This window comes from Hylobates moloch, unplaced genomic scaffold (assembly GCF_009828535.3).
Source record: "Hylobates moloch isolate HMO894 unplaced genomic scaffold, HMol_V3 SCAFFOLD_1, whole genome shotgun sequence".
In the NCBI taxonomy this organism is placed as follows: Eukaryota; Metazoa; Chordata; class Mammalia; order Primates; family Hylobatidae; genus Hylobates; species Hylobates moloch.
In genome coordinates, this window is record NW_026652276.1 from 82162280 (window position 1) to 82181806 (window position 19527).

Genomic DNA, 19527 nt, shown 5'->3' on the forward strand with positions numbered 1-19527 from the left:
CCCTGCTGTGTGCACACGTGTCCTTCCTTAGTGCATGTGTGTTTGGTGCTGGGGTTGGAGGATGTCTTCCTCTCTCTTCCTCTTCTTGTAAGGCCACCAGACCTGTAGGATTAGGACCCCAGCCTTTTGACCTCATTTAACTTTAATTACCTCCTACAGCGCCTATCTCCAAATACAGTCATAGTAGGAGTAAGGGCTTCAACATAGCCATTTTTGGGAGACACAGTTCAGTCCACAGCACAAAGGCAGTGGGTTCTGGAGTCAGACTGCCTGAGTTTGAATGTAATCCGGGGCAAGTTGCCCTTTTTGTTTCTCGGCTTTCTGTAAACTGAGAATAGCGATAGTAATTTCACAGCTTTATCATGTTGAATAAATGAGTTAAGTAAGACATGCAAAGTACACAGAACAGTATATGGCATTTATAAAGTGCTTAATAAAAGTTAGTTATTATTAATAAATATGTAACTAGGTATTTGTGCTTTTAGCTGAGACTTTTATGATTTTATATATGTGGTCTCCACTTATTTTATGTTTACATATCAAACGATTTTTGGCATCAGGATTCAGAGTATGCCTTGAAAAATTTCTCCATGAATCTTGATAGATGCTTAAATATAAGGGAATAGAGTGTGTTTTATTTTATAAAATGTATTTTATAATATTTGTAAAGAAGTTGTTCCATTTTCCCAGTTAACTCTTATACGCACACAAACTGGTTTTCTACCTGTACAATAAAAAACACTGTTGTTGTAGACCTTATTACTGTGGAAATCAAAGTACTTCATTCATAACAAGAAATCCAGTAATCTTTGGACTCTTCCTAAAGAGAGTTTGGGGTCAAAGATATCTCCATTTAGTTAGTATCTGGGAAAGCTAAGTAGAGAGCAGTTGACATCTTACCAGAAACTCTACAAGTAGAGTTTCTACAAGTACAGAAGTACAGAAGTACAAGTACTACAAGTACAAAAACTCTACAAGTAAAGTAGAGTGGCCTAATTCATTGGCCAATATTCTATGTCTTGTGTTAATGGAATTTGAATTAAAATGTGACAGAAAGCACACTGTGCTAGGCCATTCTTGCATTGCTATAAAGAAATATCTGAGGCTGGGCAATTTATGCAGAAAAGACGTTTGATTGGCTCACAGTTCTGCAGGCTGTACAGGAAGCATGGCATCGGCATCTGCTTAGCTTCTGGGGAGGCCTTAGGGAGCTTTGACCCACGGCAGAAGGCAAAGCGGGAGCAGGCACTTCACACGGCGAAAGCAGGAACCAGAGAGAGAGTGGGGGTGGGGGGCGGTGCCACACACTTTTAAATGACCAGATCTCGGTGTGAACTCAGAGCAAGAGCTCACTCATCACCAGGAGATGGCCCAGGCTATTCATGAGGGATCCACCCCCACGGTCCGAACACCTCCCATCAGGCTGCATCACCAACATTGGAGATCACATTTCACCATGAGATTTGGGTGGGGACAAATATTCAAACTATAGCACATGCTTAACTGATTCTCAAATCTTTCATGATTGTCATTATACTATGAGGCTGTCTTCAGTTCTTCTGGGCTCCCTTCTAAGTCCAGAGGAGGGGCTGTGCTCTCTTTCTGCATAAGTCAAGGTTTTTTTTTGTTTTTTTTTTTTTTTTTTTAAGACAAGGTCTCACTGTCACCCAGGCTGGAGTGCAGTGGCACAATCTCGGCTCACTGCAACCTCCGCCTCCTGGGTTCAAGTGATTCTTCTGCCTCAGCCTCCCAAGTAGTTGGGATTACAGGTGCCCGCCACCACACCAGGCTAATTTTTGTATTTTTAGTTAAGATGGGATTTAACCATGTTGGCCAGGCTAGTCTCGAACTCCTGACCTCAAGAGATCCACCCGCCTTTGCCTCCCAAAGTGCTGAGATTACAGGCGTGAGCCACCGCACCCAGCCTCAAGGTCATTTTTATTTGGCAGGCAGGGTTTAAAAAGAAACAAGAAGGAGTAAAAAAGAAAGAAACTGCCCATGAGTTCCCTTAGTGCCCTTTCTAGCAGGCAGTTGTTCCTTCCTGCCTTCTGCTGCCTGAGTTGGGCCTCCTGTTGCCTCTGTATTCCATTTCAAGTACAGGAACAAGTCATGGATATTTTACACTTAGAAACATTTCATTTTAAATAGTTGTACTTATGAGTCAAATTATAAGACTTTCACTAAAATTAGAACCTAAGAGTCTTTTTATATCTGAGCTCCTGCTTTAAAAAAATCAAAGTGAAATATTTATATAACGCAAAGTCTCTAGCTGCTGTAGAATGTGCAGTTTAAATGATCTATCCTTGTAATACTTCTCAGTATTGGGATGGCTAGTTCTACTAGAATATTGAATGCAGCAGAAAATAAAATCAGCATGGCGTGGGCATGTACAACTTACATGTAAACTAAGATGTTTAAATTATATTTCAAATACACTGGATACTACTATTTCCCAAACTATTGGCAAACGTAGTACTAAGAAGCAGTCTCTCTGGGAAAAAAAATGAAATTTTATACCTATTTCTATACTAAAAATTTAATTTGAATTGAGTTATAAACCCGAATATAAACTCGGAACTGTAAATCTTCTAGAAGAAGACATGGAAAAGTGTCATTGTGATCTCAGAGTAGGCAAAGCTTTTTTGCACATTACACGAAAAGCACAAATCATAAACAAAAAATTGATAAATTGGACATTATCAAAATTAAACATTTCTGCTTACCAAAATATACTATCTTTAAGAAACTGAATAGACAGGTTCCAACTTGGAAAATGTTCGTAGCATATATATCTGACAAAGTATTTGGATCTGGAATACATAAAGGATTTCTACAAATCTACCATAAAAAGACAAACAATCCAATTAAATACTTGAAAAGGCACTGCACAAAAGAAGATACATGAATGGCCAGTAACCTTGGAAAAGGTGCTTCACATCATTAGATATCAGGGAAAATGCAAATTATAGCCATAATTCGAGGCCATTTTACATTCACTAGAATAGATAACATAAAAAAGACGGCCAACACCTACTGTTAGGGAGGATGTGTAGCACTTGGTATTTTTAATCATAGTGGGAATATAAAGTGGTCTAACTATATTAGAGAACTGTTCAGCAGTTTCTTATAAAGTTTTTGTCTCACTCTGTTGCCTAGGCTGGAGTGCAGTGGTGTGAGCATAGCTCACTGCATCCTCAAACTCTTGGGCTCAAGAGATCTTCCTGCCATAGCCTCCCTAGTAGCTGCAACTACAGGCACATGCCACTATACCCAGATAATTTTTTAAATATTTGTAGAGATGCAGTCTTGCCATGTTCCCCAGGTTGGTCTTGAACTCCTGGCCTCAAGCAGTGCTCCTGCCTTGGCCTCCCAAAGTGCTCAGATTACAGGCGTGAGTCACTGTGCCCGGCCTCTTAAAAGTTAAACATACGTTTAATACATTTACCTTGTATGACCCAGAAATACCACCCTTAGGTATTTACCAACAAGAAATAAAAACATAAGTTCACAAAAAAGACTTACATAAAGATGTTTTAGCAGCCTTATTTTTAAAGCCCCAAACTGGAAACAATCCAAGTGTCCATTAACAGGAGAATGGGTAAACAAATTACCTTAAAATGTCATACTACTTAGCAATAAAAAAAGAAGAAGCAACTGATTCAAGCAACAATATTGATGACTCTCAAAAACACACCAAGTGAAAGAAGCCAGTTGCAAAAAAAGTCTTTATCCTATGATTTCATCTACATGAAATCCAGATACTGGCAAAACTCCTCTATGATGACAGATGTCAGACAGTGGTTGGAGAGGGAGTTGACAGGAAAGGGACATGAGGGAACACTCGTGGAAGGGAATGTCTCATGTCTTGTTTTCAGTGGTGGTTACACAACTGTTTACAATTGTCAAAACTCATGAACTGCACACTTAAGATCTATGTATTTTATTCTATGTTAATTATATCTCAATTTTTTTAAAAAGCAAAAACAATCTACCTTCCCCCGCTAAAATGATTACACACTGATGAATAATCCAAGATGGAAACCTAGAGGATGTGAGAAGATGTTGTAAGTGAGATTTCTTGGGAGAAGGTGATAGCTGCCTACAATGTGCACAAATACGTCTGTGCTATAAGAATCCCTAGAAAGAATGTTACAGAGAGTGACCTCGAGTCAACAACCTACTAAGGAAATGGAAATGGAAAGTACTGTACATTTCCATTTCTGTACCAGCAGATCTAGGGACATCACCGGAGAGGCCATTTTAGAGTGACTAGATTTTGGTGAGGGTGGGGGAGAGATGGGGACGGGCTTTGCTAGCAGTAAATATGGCAACCCTATGCCTCATCCAGTGGAGAAGGTGGTACATGGAGATCCTTCCTGGGGTATTTCAGGTGTTCTTCAGCTTGGGAATCAAATGATGGATGAAAGACCAGTGTTGGTGAGTGTATGCTGAAGGTGGAGCTGAGGTGGAAGCATCATCAAGTCAGGGATGCTGAATTCGTTTTAGGTGTCAGAATTGTTCTTGTACATTGTTTCTTGAGGCCAGGGATGCTGGGTCCTGCCTCAGATAGGAGATGAAGTTCATGTGGTCAGGCTTCCTAATGGAGAAGTATAAATCCTTTATGTTCACAGTTACAAGAAAGTATTGAGCCTCCGAAGATTGCGTTTCTCTGCATAAACAATGGACTTTTTATATAACTTGATTCCCTTATGGAGTCTCGTATAATGATCTCAAAGAATATTCTTGACTTCTGAATGTTTTCAATGCTACTGAAAAGAAAAAGGACTTGAGAAGTCAGAGAGGGTATCAACATCAAAGTGACTTCTTCCCTTCCAGCAATGGTAGGAACAGGAGGACCCTAAGGCATTTCTTAGTTTTTGTGCAGGTCTTGTAAAAAATCTCAGCTAATCTCCCTGATCACAGGAATAAAAGTGGTATGAACAAGGTGATTCTCCTGCCTTTTAAGAGTCAGGCTCTTAGAAACTGTTTTAGAGAATTTCACTTGATATCATTAATCCCTTAAATGAGGTAGTATCAATATGGCAATAATTGGAACTTGATTTTAGAAAAACTGTGACATATGAGTCAGGTCCCTTGATAATCAGTGCCTGTGATTTTTCCTGAATGACAGCTATGTGTGTAGCACAGGCAATATGGACCACTCCTTTGTATCTGTAGCCCTCAGAATTTGAACATCTATGTTATACATTCTTAAGATGCAAAAATGTTCTGAGACATTGTCCATCAAACCCTTGGGAAGTCGATCCAGAAGAAGTGTTGTATTCACATACTGCCTTTGTTCATATTGCTACGGATATTTCAAGATTCATTTGTCAAGCACAAAGTTGGTCATATTTCAACGTCTGTTACTCCTTCACTGTTACTGATGGAAAGATGAAGATTCTGTGCAGTGAATACTTGATTGGAGTGTTGACATTTCTGACAGAACTGGCAATTTTTGAAATTGAGTGAGGCATTAGGTAGACTGCTTTGTGGATTCTATATTACTTTCCTATGGTTTATATACTATTCTTGCTAATTGTGCGAAACTGGGAGGAACTTCAAGAAAAATGAGAACAATCTAGGCTTTGCACTTCTCCCTTCCCAAGAGTTCCTTTAGAAGGGCTCAGGTGGGAGCAACAAACTAGACCAAAAATGAAGTAGGTGGCAGTGGTGGAGACAAGTTAGGTGTCCCTAAGGACAACCATGAAGTTCTGGGATGGCAGCCGTTGGGATAGTAGTTGTTGATTTGCTATTCTATTTCTGTATAAATTTTCTTTTTTTCCTTTAACATCACTCTTCCAGGGTCCAAGCTAAATAAATGGGGCACTATACAGTAGGTTTTACCTTGGAGAGTATGCCCTTTGAGCATTGTAGACTTCTCTAGCTATGCTCCCCAGGTTTGTGTGATTATTTTTCTTCATTGTCCTTCAAATTTCTGTATAAAGACCTTAGCTACAGATTCTTTTGCTAAACACATTGTCTTCAAACAATGTGAAAATGGAGGCTATGCTTTTCCAGGAACCCGTTATTCTGTTAGCTCCTTTAAAATTTTATTTTTATTAGGTGGTGGCAATAAGAATGAGACGAATGTAGCAGGAAACCTCAGGGATGAGCTTTCTGTCTGGGTGGGCCTTTTCCATGACAGCAGCACCCTCGGAAATATTTGTGTTCAGCCATATTTAAACTTGAGTGAAAACGGACAGCTGAAAGTTAGTTCTTGTATTAAGAATGAGAGAAAGAGAGATTACTACTTTTCAAGTTACTTTTAAAATTCAGAATAAAAAGGAGAAGTAGCAAGCTTGGTAATCAAGTAAGGTAATAGATAACATATCAACCCAAAACTTTGTAGCTTAAAAAATTAATGATTTATTATTTCTCATGATTCTGTGGCTCAGGAATTTGGAGGGGCAGTTGGCTGTTCCACATGTCATCATCTGGGTGAGTCAGTGGGCTGCATTCAGCAGGCAGCTTGGATGGGCTAGAATATTAGGAAGGTTTCCCTTTTAATAGCTGGTGCCTCTTGCTTTATTGTTAGCACTTCTGTCTCTACATGGGGAGCTTGGCCTTTCTCACAGGTCAGCGATCTCAAGATAGTTGGACTTTTTACCTGGTGGTCAGCTTCCAAGAGGAGAGGAATAAGCTGCCAGGAGCAGCATCACCTCCACTACACATTATTGGTCAAAGCCACTCACCATGCCAGCCCAAATTCGAGCAGAGACGAGGTAGATTCTACCTTTTCAGGTGAGAACCAGAAAGGAAGGAGTTGACAGTGGCTCTTTGGAGATTATCTATCACAGTTACTTACATATGTTACTTAAGTTGGAAGGGACCATTGTAGCAGTTAAACTGGTGACTTTAACTTTTTTCAAGTCAAGTAGCAATCATGAAACCTTTATTGATAATCTTATGGACTCATGGAGGTGACTTGATGAATCCTGTAATGTTCATCAAAACGCCTCCTGCTCCTCTATACCCCAGTCAAATTATCCATTCTCATTAAATAATAACTTGGCTATTGATGGAACATTTAGTTACCCACTCTAAGTTGTTAGGATACTATAATGAATGCATTCTTGAGTGCTAGGAAATTTAGGCAAAGAAGATTAATATAGTCTGGACCTAAAATAATTCAAGATTTTCCATCATTCTATTTCAATTGCTTATATAACTTCTTGCTTTTCCTTGCTTTTTATGTGAGGAGTATAGGTTTCTTTTCTCATAGCCAGAGATGATCTTGAAAATAAGTGCCTTTTTTGACAGAAAAAAATAAGGCTGGAATTCTAATGTAAAAGGTCCTCCGAAATACAAAGAAAAGCCTAAGGCTTGGACAGCATAAAAATCTGCCATTCCTATTGCATTCCAACTATTAAACAATAAAATATACTATATAATCATTACTTTATTAAATACTCTGAAGAAAGAGATGTGGAATAGCAATCAGAGGACTGATGTTCGAGTCGCCTTTGGCAAATCACTTAACTTCAAGCTTTTCTTTTAATCTATAAAATGAGGAGAATAGTTTCTTCTCCACCTACCTCAGTGTTTGTGAAACTTAAATGAATAAAAGTATTCAGGACCATACATAAGGCATAATAACTGTATGATTAAAAAATTGTCGGTATACCAATAAAAAAAGATAAAAAACCCCAATTAAATATTTATATGTCCCCCATAAGGGGCTAACGGTCTCAATAGAGTGTATATCCAGTAGGTTATTTAGTTAAGGCATAGTGATAGTTTAAAATAACCCCACTCTTTCCATAGAAAGTTAGAAAGATCTTTCTTTTCATTTCTGCTTGGTTCTACTTATTCTATAGAAAGTTGAGGTCATGTTGAACTGCCCTGGCTAAAATACCAGTCCCCTTTAAATGTGTAATTCCTGAAAAAGCTGGGTAACATGGCAGAACAGTAACAATAGGACTCAGGGTTGGGCTTGTCTTTTCTGCCCTGGGATTCTTACCATTTCTGGCCATCTTTGACCAGGAAATCAAAGCTCCTTTTATTTATTTGTAGTCCAAGCTCTTTTTCTTGGCTGATTTAGTAATGATTTTTAAAGATCATCAGATAACCATTAGATAAAAATAATTCTAGACTCCTGCTGGCCACAAGATAATTGCCATATTTAACTGATCATAAACAATAGTTTCATTTTTCAGGGATTTAGTTAATTATAAGCCTGTGCTGTCTAATAGGGTAGCCACAAATTCTATTTAAATTTAAATTACTTACAATTAAAAATTGAGTTTCTTAGTTATGCTAGCCATATTTCAAGTGCCCATTAGCTGCATGTGGCTAGAGGCCACTGTATTAGCGCAGATGTAGAACATTTTCATCATCACAGAAAATTCTAATGGATAGCACTGTTAGAGACTTCTTTCTAACCTGTGCGTTGCTGTTTTTCTTCCTTCCTGTCTCCCTCAAAGGCTCTTTCTTTCATGTTTGTTTGTTTTGGGTGAGCAATGTGGGGGGAAAAGGAGCTCACACTCATGCCCTATTTTTTAGTAGTGTTGATGAAGTAGTTGGTAATTGGATGGACTGAAACTATTGGCTAGAGTAAGATTTTGAAAATATTTTTGAATTTAATATATATGTATTGCCCAAAGCAGTAGTTGTAGAGGTTTTTATTTGGTTTTTAAATGGACTAGAATCCTGTATCAGCTAAACACTTCTCATGAACTAGTGACTACAGTTTTTCTATTGAATGTTATTTCGTTACTTTTAAAAGTTTTATTTTATAACAAGCTCCTTTACTACAGTGAAAATTCGGCTCCTGTGCTCATATCGAAGTCATTTGAACTAGTGTATGCCCTTTTCTCAATTTAAACACAATTTCTAATCCAAGATCCATTCAGATCTTGATATATGCCAATTAAAATATTGACTTTAAACAAAAGGGTCATAAAAAATGTGAAATTAAAATGATTAGGAGCTGAGTCCTTATCACATAATCCAAAGTAAACGAGGATTGCACAATGCCATACTTAAGAGGAAGCGCAGTTCAGTTGCACAGACATGTTCCTAGATATTCCAAACTGCTTTGAAATTATAGTGCTTTGTGTTGAAAGATTGATATTAAAATATACTTGGGAATTAAAATTCACTTTATGAAGAATTGTTGCCAAAAGTCTTTAAGTTAGCACTGTGAAGACGTGATATGAAAAAGAACAGTCTCCAAAGCCAAGCCACATTTCTGCGGACCAGAATCAGAAAATTTTGTGTAGGCAGTGTGGCTTACCAAATGTGTCTTTCATAAAGGAAGCCTATTTTTCACTTTAACATCGATATACTTTATGTAAATCCAGGAATCAAAATTATAGCTCAGTGTCACTTAATGTTTGTTATTTGGACCAAATTTCAGTTGTTTTAATTGTGAAGCTAAAAATGGAATTTATTGCTGAAAACTTGAATTCAGTGAACTCAAGTTCTCATAACTGTGAACAAACTTGTTTTAAAGTTTTTTTGTGTTTTGTTTTGTTTTTTTTTGGAGACAAGGTCTCACACTGCGGGCCAGGCTAAAGTGCAGTGGCACAATCTCGGCTCATTGCAGTCTCACCTTCCAGGCTCAAGCGATCCTTCTACCTCAGCCTCCTGAGTAGCTGAGACTATAGGTGTGCACCACCACACCTGGCTAGTTTTTGTATTTTTTGTAGAGACAGGGTTTCACCATGTTGCTCAGGCTGGTCTTAAACTATTGAGCCCAAGCAATCCACCTGTCTTGGCCTCCCAAAGTGCTGGGACCACAGATGTGAGCTACCTCAGTCTAAAGATTTTTTTTTTAATATTCATATCAAAACCAGTGAGAGTAGGTGCTCACCCTGGAATTGTGACCAGTTAGCTAGGAGCCAGGAACCTCAGAACAGAAGAGTAGCTCATAACTCAGCTTGCTGGATCCAACAGGATGAGAATTCCCTGAGGATTGGGCAACTAGGGTGATTTCCCAGGTCTAATTCTGCTTTGTTCTGGGTAATTGGGCAGGCTATGTAGTATATCCAGAATTCCAAACCATTAAGTGAAATGCTTGTCATTAGTGATACCCAGTCATTGTTTCATGACACACCAGTGTGTCACAAAGATTTCCTGCAGTGTTACAGTGAGCCTCGCTTTTCCCAAAGCTCTGGCTCCTTCTCTGACACATTGCCACCAGGCGGCCTGCGTGACCTTTACTCCCTTTTTCCCGCCCAAACATCTTACATTCCTTATACCTTATATCTGGATTTAAGAAAGGACTTCTTTTGGACAGTTGATTTGCAGTTCCTAATCTGAGTTCTTACACAGTTGCCAAGCTATTATTGCTGCAAGGAGTTAAATCGGTTTTCACACAGTTCTAATAGTTTATTGTTAAAATGTCATTTATTTGAGTTAAGCATTGCCAATGCCCCATTAAACCACTGTTTCTTTTATTTCCTGGAGTTTGGAAGGCATTCGGGAATACCAAGTGAAAAGGAAGAGTGAAGAACAGAAAAATGTTAGTGGGATGGCAAACACTGTGAACATTGCTGTTTCTAGTGGGCCAGAAAAATGTATGTATAAATCTTGCCCGTTCTTAGAGGCACTTTCGGATTCTCCTCCACAAAGCTTCCTATGGTCACCATTTAGAGTCAATCCCCCTTTCCCTGTTCTCCATGGTATGTTATTTAGTTCTCTTCATATTACTGATCAGAGTCTGCTTTACCACTTGGTCATTTGTGCATGTCTTTTTCTTACTGAAACTGTCAGATTCTTCTTTGTATCTTCAGAAGTACATATAATATAATGTAACATATGCAAGTTTATATGTAGACATACATTTTTAAATTCTTTAAATATAATAGATTCATGTTCAATAAATAGTATTGAATACCTATTCTGTACTATACAAAACACTGGTGATAAAACAATGAGCAAAACAGGCACAACCCCGTTTCTCAAAGAGCTTTTATAATGAGGCAGAAAGGATGGACATTAAATAATAATTTAGATTGCAGCTTGGTGAATCCAGAAAAGGAGCTATACAGTATGCTATATGAGGGTTATATAACAGGAAGACCCAGCCTATTCTGGGGATTAAGAGGGAAGATTTTCTGATATAAGTAATTTAAGCTGAGCCTTGAAGAATAAGTTGGAGTTAACTAGGCAAAGAGGTAAAGAAGGAGCATTCCATGCATAGAGAATAGCATGTGTGAAACATATTGCTGGATTGGTTGCCTTGCAAGTATAAGGAACTGAAAGTCCAGATTACCTGGTTCTTAGTGGTGAGGAAGAGAATAATGCAAGATGGTACTGGAGAAATAAGTATGAGTCAAGTCTTGCAGAGATATGTGGGCCATGTGAAAGATTTGGTTCTTTAGCCTAAGATTACGAAACAGACTTTGGAAGGTATCACGTAGAAGATGCTTAATCTACATTTATCTTAACAGCCTCCCAGTAGATTCGTGGCTTCCAGACTCTATAACTTACATTTATACTTATTGTTCTCATTTGCATTATGACTGCTGTGGGAAATGAGGAAGTAGCATGTCTTCTACAGGTAATGAGAACCTCTCTACCAAAAGATAGTGAGATGCTTGCTTCCTCAGAAAAGAATCTGGCTAGTAGGTTGATTCGGTCTGGATCCAAAGCTTTCAAAACTTGAATTTTATTCTGTCTTGAATGTGGACCACTTAGTTTATTCTGAAAATCTGATTTCTAGCAGATTTTCAGAATAAACTAATAAATCCAAGAATGGCCTGGGTTACCTAGGCAATAGTAAAAATAGACTATTGCCTAGGTAACCCAGGCCATTCTTGGATTCTGAGACCATTCCTCCTGCCACACACAACTCCCCGCAAGAACACTTAGCTGTCAGTGGGAAAAATCCAGTGTCTTTCTCTTGCTGGGACTGTCTTGTCCATATCAGTCATACACAGTCTCACAGGTAACCCTGGAGGAGGCAAAGGGGGATGGGGAACCAAAATGCAAAGGACCTGGTGCTAAGTGCCCCATCATTATTTTGTTCAACTGAAAGTCAAACAGATAGGAGAGTTGTAAAACTTGTCTACAATGAGAATAAGCAAGGAAAGAATTAAGGATCATTTCACATCTAAAAATTCAGCTTATCACTTGAAGCTGTCAGTGCTTTGTGTGTAGAACTTTCAAATAATTAACATTTCTCAAACATCAAAACACAGCTAGAAGTGTGCATAAATAAAGAGGCACAGGTCCAAAAATATTATTTTTACTTTTTGAACTGGTAGGACTAATAGAAAAATAAATGAATATAATTGTTTAGATTAACTAGTTCTTATGGAAAAGAAGCACGGGAGAGAGTAGTTGTTAACCAATACTTGATTATTTGATAATCACTACTACATTAGATAAAAAGTAGAAAAATAGGGATATATAGCATTTACTTAAGAGAAACATCTCTCTCTTAAACTTCGTATTTGTTTTTAAGCACTCCAAGATCTTGGCCAGGATATTTAACCTTTGATCTAGTTTCCCACTGCATGGTATGGCTATAGGAAATAGTGGATGTAAAAGGGCTTTTAAAAAATATAGACCATGATACAAACATATTTACTAGTATTATTGTTTCAATTATCTATTATGGAGTAACGAATTACCTCCAACTTAAAACTTAAAATGACTTAAAAATGACTTAAACTTAGAAATGACTTAAAACTTAAAAATGACTTAAACTTAAAAACGACTTAAAATTTTGCATTTTCCTGGTTGGCTGGGATCAGCTGGGTGGCTCTTCTGCTCCATTTGACTTTGGCTGGGTCACTCAGGCAGCTGCATGCAGTTAGGAGCTCAGCTGGGGATAGAATGTCCAAGATGGCCTCATTCACATGCCTCACAGTTGTCTGGCTGTTGGCTGGAGTGCCTCCATTCTCCTCTGTGTAGCTTCTCATTCTGTACAGCCTCTCTTTCCATGTGGATTCTAACTGGAAGGCAGACTAGCCCAGATTTCTTTACAGGGTGATTGGCTGAAAGCCTCTTCAGGCCCAGATCTGAAAGTCACTCAGCCATACTTCTGCATTCTACTGGTCCAGTCACACGGGGCCATCCCATAGGCAAGGGGAGGTGAAACAGGTTCCAGTCCTGGACTTTGGAGGAGAGAATCACATTGGGAAAGCACGTGCAGAGTGGGAGGGATTGTGGACAGGTATTTTCGGAATTATCTACCACAGTTATTATTAAATACAGCTTGAAAGAGTAAAAGATTACAATCCCAATCAATAAGAATGCTTATTCATTGTACTGCTTCCAGATATTAAAATTATTAAGTTACCTTTAATATATGTGTGCTGTACATAATAACCATGGCATATATTCACCATAGCTATTCTAACTGAAGGAAACGATATATCCCCTAAAAACCTAATTCTTGATTTAGTCTTATTGTTTAATTTTTTAAAAAGTGTACTACAATCATTGTTTTTATTGTTTCAGAAGTTAAATGCACTTTACATGTTTACTGATACAAAGGGAATTTTGAACTCCCTCTAGTGGCAAAAGATTTTCTTTTATTTTTTTCCAAGAGCTTACTTAATAAGATGGCTGACATGTATAACGTAACATAGTTTCAAAAATGACCTATTCTTACCATCAGAAGATGCCCACTTTCTCCTGTGTGAGTTATGGTAGGTCCTTTAATCTCTTATGAGAAATGTTAACCTTTCTAAGAAACATTGATCATATTATATGAAAAAAAAGGAAGAAAGGAGACTTCCTGTTAACTTTAAAGTGCAAAAACTGCTAACTGCTCCCTTTAGTCAAGGTCTTAAATAAAAAGTATTATATTTTGACAATTAAAATATCATTTTCCCTGACTAAAAAGTAAATTAAATTTTAAATTTTTGCCTGAAGAATTATTTTTTGAACAGACAAATGTATTTAATTGAAACAATCTTTAAGAGAGCAACAGGTAACTGTTGAAATGTGCAGCTTGGAAAGCACTAATAGCCAAACTGGGGGGATCATAGGGATCCCAAAGTGTTATGCTTGTCTTGAGTTCAAATTTGGATTTTCATAGCCAATAGGGAAGGAACATAGTTATCACCATTACGCCATACAAAAGGAAGCACAATGGCAAAGGGCGGGAATAGAAAAACAGCTATTACAGACTTTGTAAATTAAGTTTTCTTATCCCCACCCCATTGCCAAAGAGAAATAATAATACTAATTAACTTAGTCTGTTACGGGTCCATCTATAGACAAATTTATTCTGATTCTTTATATAGTAAAAGGACATTTCTGTGATGCTAAAAGACATTCTTTAAAAATGCTCTTTTCCCAGCTATTTGTGGAAGCTGATCCAACCTATCGTGTACTGTCTGGTAGGTTGACACCCAAAACCTCTGTTCTCCTACCCACAGTGGTAGGAAAATGGCCAGGGATGGTAAGAATCCATAGGGGTTTTGTGTTTTTTTTCTTCTTCTTCTTTTAAAGCTCTAGAAAGTGGAACCTAGGATTATAAAAATAATTCCCCGGTATGTTGTTTTGTTTGGGACTAAACTATGAAATAGTAAGATTTCACTACAATAATTAATCCAGCCATAAAAAGTTAGACTTTGTTTCTTTCCAATACCTCTTTTTAGTTCGACATTTATAACTAAGTCTGTGTCTCTTGTGGTCTCGATTACATCCGGTGTTTTCAGCTGGCAGCATTTCCTCTGCTGAGGCCACCCCATGTTTTTTGCCAGGCTACATTTCTGTGTCTATAAAGAGAGAAAACCAAGTTGTATTAGAGAGTGAAATTTAAGGAGAAATTGAGTATAACTTTGATTTTTGAAACAAAAACCAAGCCACTGTATTTGTTATAAACAAACTGGTGATTAAAATATGTAGGCTCCAGAAGTACATGGAAAGTCTTATAGCCATCTCATAGCCATCCTGCATGTTTTCTCTTGAATATTTATAAGAGCCTAATTTAACTAACAAACAGAGACCAGAGATTCCCTTCCAGCTTTGCTTGCACAGATTTGAAATAATGAAAGTGAATTTGCATTTCTTAAAATGGTGTTTTCTTCCAGCTCTCATAGAAATGTTTTTGGAACAGTGATCTGTGCTAACAGCTGTATTCAATCTTGAGTAAAAGTCACTTCCTGAAGAGAATGAAATTCAACTTAACATTCGAACTTGCCTAGAACATAATCCTGTAGGGTGAGTGTACTATGTGATTACGAAACTGGACACAGGCACCCTGCTGAGATGATTTCTTGTAAATAATACCCAACAGAAACCATTAATCAGTGTCAGTGTTTTTAACTGAAGAATTAATATTCTAAAAGTGTTCCTTACTCATACACATAACCGTCTTAGTTTTCAAGAATTTTAGTCTTTGATATTTTAAAAATATAATTCCCTTGTGGAATTAGATGTGTATGAAATCTCTATCTCTATGTATTAATATATACCATCAGATAGAAATAAATATACATACAGATAAACATATATGTTTATATATTTAGGCTTTAAAAATTTTTTTAATTGTGTCATTCTTGATTTTCAGGTAAAATTTATTTTTGACTCAGTTCTCTTTACCTATTCACTCATTTATTTATTGCAGTGAGCTCAATTTAAATAGAATTTTGTTCCTGGCCTCATAAAATTAGTTGCAGGTATATATATGGGAGGTACAGTTTTAGATATTATGGATTTTAAAAATATCTCTTAGATAGTTATTATTGACTTCTACTTTCCTAAATATTGTACTTCCTTATTTTAAAGAAGGAAAATGTTGTATTAACGTAACTTGGATATTGCTAAAACCTTAATGGAATCATCCCTTAGATGGAAAAGTGTTCACTGAATCAGCTGTTTTCTTTATGGATCATTCCTTTGTCATCTAAACAATGAATGTGGAGTTTTCAGTCATAGGCTATCAAACTGATATAGAGTCTAACACATTAAGGCAGAATTAACAAACATACAGAAAAATCCCAACCATCAATTTGTAGGAATCAAAACCGTTTCCGGCCTTACTTTGGTAACAAAAAAGGAGCTAGGCTTTCTTCCATTCCTTGACCAAACCACTAAGTTGCCCTGAAGACCTTTGTTTATAATGTCTTCTTACATTCTTTTCCCCCTGACATGCTCCCCTCCCTCCAGCAGTGGGATACTAATTAAAGAGAGGCCACTGTGACCCTAGGTTGTTTAGAAGTCACCCGGAATGAGGTGGCGGCACAGATCTGGAGAGGAAGCGCTCATTCCTAAATATAACACAATCCTTAAGACCATCTTGTCAAAAATCTGTTGGCTTCTAATAGCAAACAAAGCACCTCCTTTGACTTAAAAGGTATACACTTGAAACTAAAATGGAATCTCTAAAACTTACTTTAACAACATCTATATCCACTTTTTATAAGAATTGGCAACAAATAAAATTAACTCATATGTCACATGATAGTTTCTTTCAGAGACACTGAAATATAAACATTAAAAACATTTTAAATTTGATAAAGGATAATCTAATCTAATTTTTATGTGTTTGTTGAGGGAGAGGGAGCGTGTATCTTGCCATTCCTTTTAAAAAATTAGAGACAGCTTAGACTGTGTATGAGAAGACTCTTTCTTTTCTTTTCTTCTCTTTTTTTCTTCCCTCCCTCCTTCCCTCCTTCCCTCCTTCCTTCCTTTCTTTCTCTCTTTCTTCGCTCTCTCTCTCTTTCTTCCTTTCTTTCATTTGGACACCAGGCAACACTTTAATTGGGATGATAAAATGAACGTGGTGCCTGCCAATCGTGGAAGTGCAAAGACTGCAAATTTTTCTTAATATAAGTGTTTTGAAAGGCATGGAAATAATTTAATAACTTGCCTTAAATGAGCAGGTGGTCCTGCCTGACATTAAATTATTTCCTTCTTAAGTGGACTTGCTATTGCTAAATACTAACTTATAAGAAGCAGTTTCTTGCACAATTTTGTTAGTGTTTGTTTAGCAGGATACTTCTGATTGCAAGCACAATAATAGAGACCCACTACTGTTTGTGTTAAGTAATGAGGTGGAATTCTTCTAAGAACATATAAGGGAATAAGAATCTCAGTTATGAAACCTGATCTCAACAGAACCTGAGAAAGCAGCCTCCTAGGTGGGCCTATGGAGACCAGTTGGATGACAGTTTTCCATTCAACGCACAAAATCAAGAGCAGGAGTTCTGAATTTTTCCTCTTGAACTTCTGCCATTTCTGCCACTTAGTTTAGCTGGGTTAGAGTCCGGCTGCCTTGCTTCCTACTGTCTACTACCATTCTTTTACTCTCTTGAGTCTCACTGTCCTATGATTCACTTTCCAAGTGATGATTCCTCTACCTCATTGCTTCTCCTTCCTCCCAGCATTGCTTGCTCATGGCCCCTCAGCTACCTTATATATGGCCTCCGTCTCTATGCACAGTACCCAGTGGTTTTAGGCTCCCTGTAAACACTGATTGAATGAATAGATGAGGAACATTGTTAGGGAATTATAAAAAGTAAGCATTTGTGTTTTCTTTTAGTTAGCCTTTAAAGGAGCTAAGAAGATATAAATTAATTAAAAGGCAGCTGGAAGACAAATGTTATTTTGAAAAATTTAAGAGACCTAATCATCTCTCTTTAGGTTAAAAAGGACTCACTGTAATAGTAGTAAGAAATTATTTATTTACAGAGGCACTGAACAAGTGTATACAGTTAAACTTGAGAGTCTGGACTACCTTATAAAAAATAGTAGTGCTTTTAAATGCTCTCACTTCATACTGCCCCATTTAAGCAGCCACAGTGGCAGGCATGGAGATGATAATTTAACTTCAGACTCCAAGAAGGGAAGCAGTCATTTTTTATTGACCATATTCCATTTAGGAGCCAAAATTAAGGTCTAGTAAGGATATGAAGACTTTTTTTTTTTAATACTTCAGATCTTAATCTTAATAATTTATCTGTGAATAGATGATCAATTCCTGATTATTTTTAAGGCCATCTTTTTTTAAAGATTTTTAAATCCCCCACCTTCCTATTGCTGCTCATTTTTTCCCCCTTTGTAGTTGCCCAGAGGACAAAAATAAATACCAAGAAAAAGGTCTCAATTCTTCATCCCTTTGCTTCCTTTTATTTTTTAATATGAAAGATTATAAACATTCTGTAAAATCTGTCTTAATTTCTGCTGTTCATATAGTCATTTGTGAGTGAATAGACAGTAGAGATAAGCAGACCCAAATGTCTATTTTTTTAATCATATAAAGTTTTTAACTGAATGTTGGGTTGAAGAAGAACCCAAACAGCAGTTTAAAATTCAGTTGCTCAGCTTCCCAGTTATAGCATGAATATCCAGAAGTGGCCAGTTAATGGGGCTTCATTCCCCTGCACTTTGGAAATGACCAGCAGTCCCAAATGCATTTGACAGTATTTTCACTCATGAGAGAAAATGTGCTTCTGAAGGCTTTCTGAGTGAAAACCAGACAAAACAGACAATAAGAGTGCTAATGAGTATGAGACGTCTTTCTTTTTGTTTTTTTTCCCCCCAATCTCTCACCTCTGGCTTAAATTCTTAATTTTATGAAATGATATACTTGGCTGGGTGCGGTGGCTCATGCCTGTAATCCCAGCACTTTGGGAGGCTGAGGCAGGTGGATCATTTGAGGTCAGGAGTTTGAGACCAGCCTGGCTAACATGGTGAAACCTGTCTCTGCTTAAAATACAAAAATTAGCCAGGGCGTGGTGGCGGGCGCCTGTAATCCCAGCTGCTCGGGAGGCTGAGGCAGGAGAATCACTTGAACCCAAGTGGCAGAGGTTACAGTGAGCTGAGATTGCGCCACTACACTCCAGCCTGGGCGACAGGGCAAGACTCTGTCTCAAAAAAAAAAGAGAAAGAAATGGCACTTTTTTCTTGAACTTCCAAGTCAATAAATTTCAAATAACTTTTCTTTCTAGAGTTGCAGCAATGTACAAGGCATTGAGGTAGACCGGTTGCTCTGGATGAGTTTACCCTCCAGTGAAATGGACAGACAGATAGAACCAAAGTACAATACAAATGGCCTTAGCGGGGGCACACCAGTTTCAGTGGTGATATCAGAGAGAGAGAGGAGTGAAGGCCAACCAGGGGACACAGGACCTCAAGGAAGTTTAAACCAGGGGTCTAGATCCCAAGAGAAGAGCCAAGATTGGAGCTCTGGCTGTGGTATTCTTTTGTTCACTGGTGATTACTGAAGTATTAGTTGTGGGTGAGATTATATGTGGAAAAGAACCTAGAGCAGAGAAAAAAAGAGGGTAAAGGAGGACCCCAAAAGGGTAGACAACTTGGAATTCCATGAAGATGAGTGGCTGGCGCTGTCATAAAACTACATCATGTTGTGTGGGGACAAGTGGGAGTTAGAAGCCAAGTTATAGTGGTCTGTATCTGGAATGGGCAGTGAAGTGCAAACGTCCACTGACAAACAGTCTTTCAATAACTCCAGCAGTGAAAGAGAGAAGGAATAAAGTAGCATAAGAAGCAAGGGAATCATTCCCCCGCCCCCTTTTTTTTTTAGAATAGAGAAGACTTGAGCAAGTTAGTTTACTGGAAAAATGCCACTGCATCTGCTGTTCACATTTTTAAAAG

General features: G+C 37.7%; 1 protein-coding gene across 9 annotated transcripts in view; it reads left to right on the plus strand.

The window, feature by feature from the left end:
- Positions 1–19527, plus strand: part of RBMS1 (RNA binding motif single stranded interacting protein 1) — a 218836-nt gene that overhangs the window by 46598 nt on the left and 152711 nt on the right. The window contains exons 1-2 of one of the 9 annotated variants that reach the window (XM_058441689.1): positions 11802–11896; positions 14264–14303. The exons of 5 other annotated variants lie outside the window; for them this stretch is intronic. The gene's annotated coding sequence lies outside the window, so the exon portion shown is untranslated. Of the gene's footprint in view, positions 1–11801; positions 11897–14263; positions 14304–14987; positions 15130–19527 lie in introns of those variants that run through there. 3 more of the 9 variants (XM_058441696.1, XM_058441692.1, XM_058441700.1) reach the window with 3 other exon arrangements.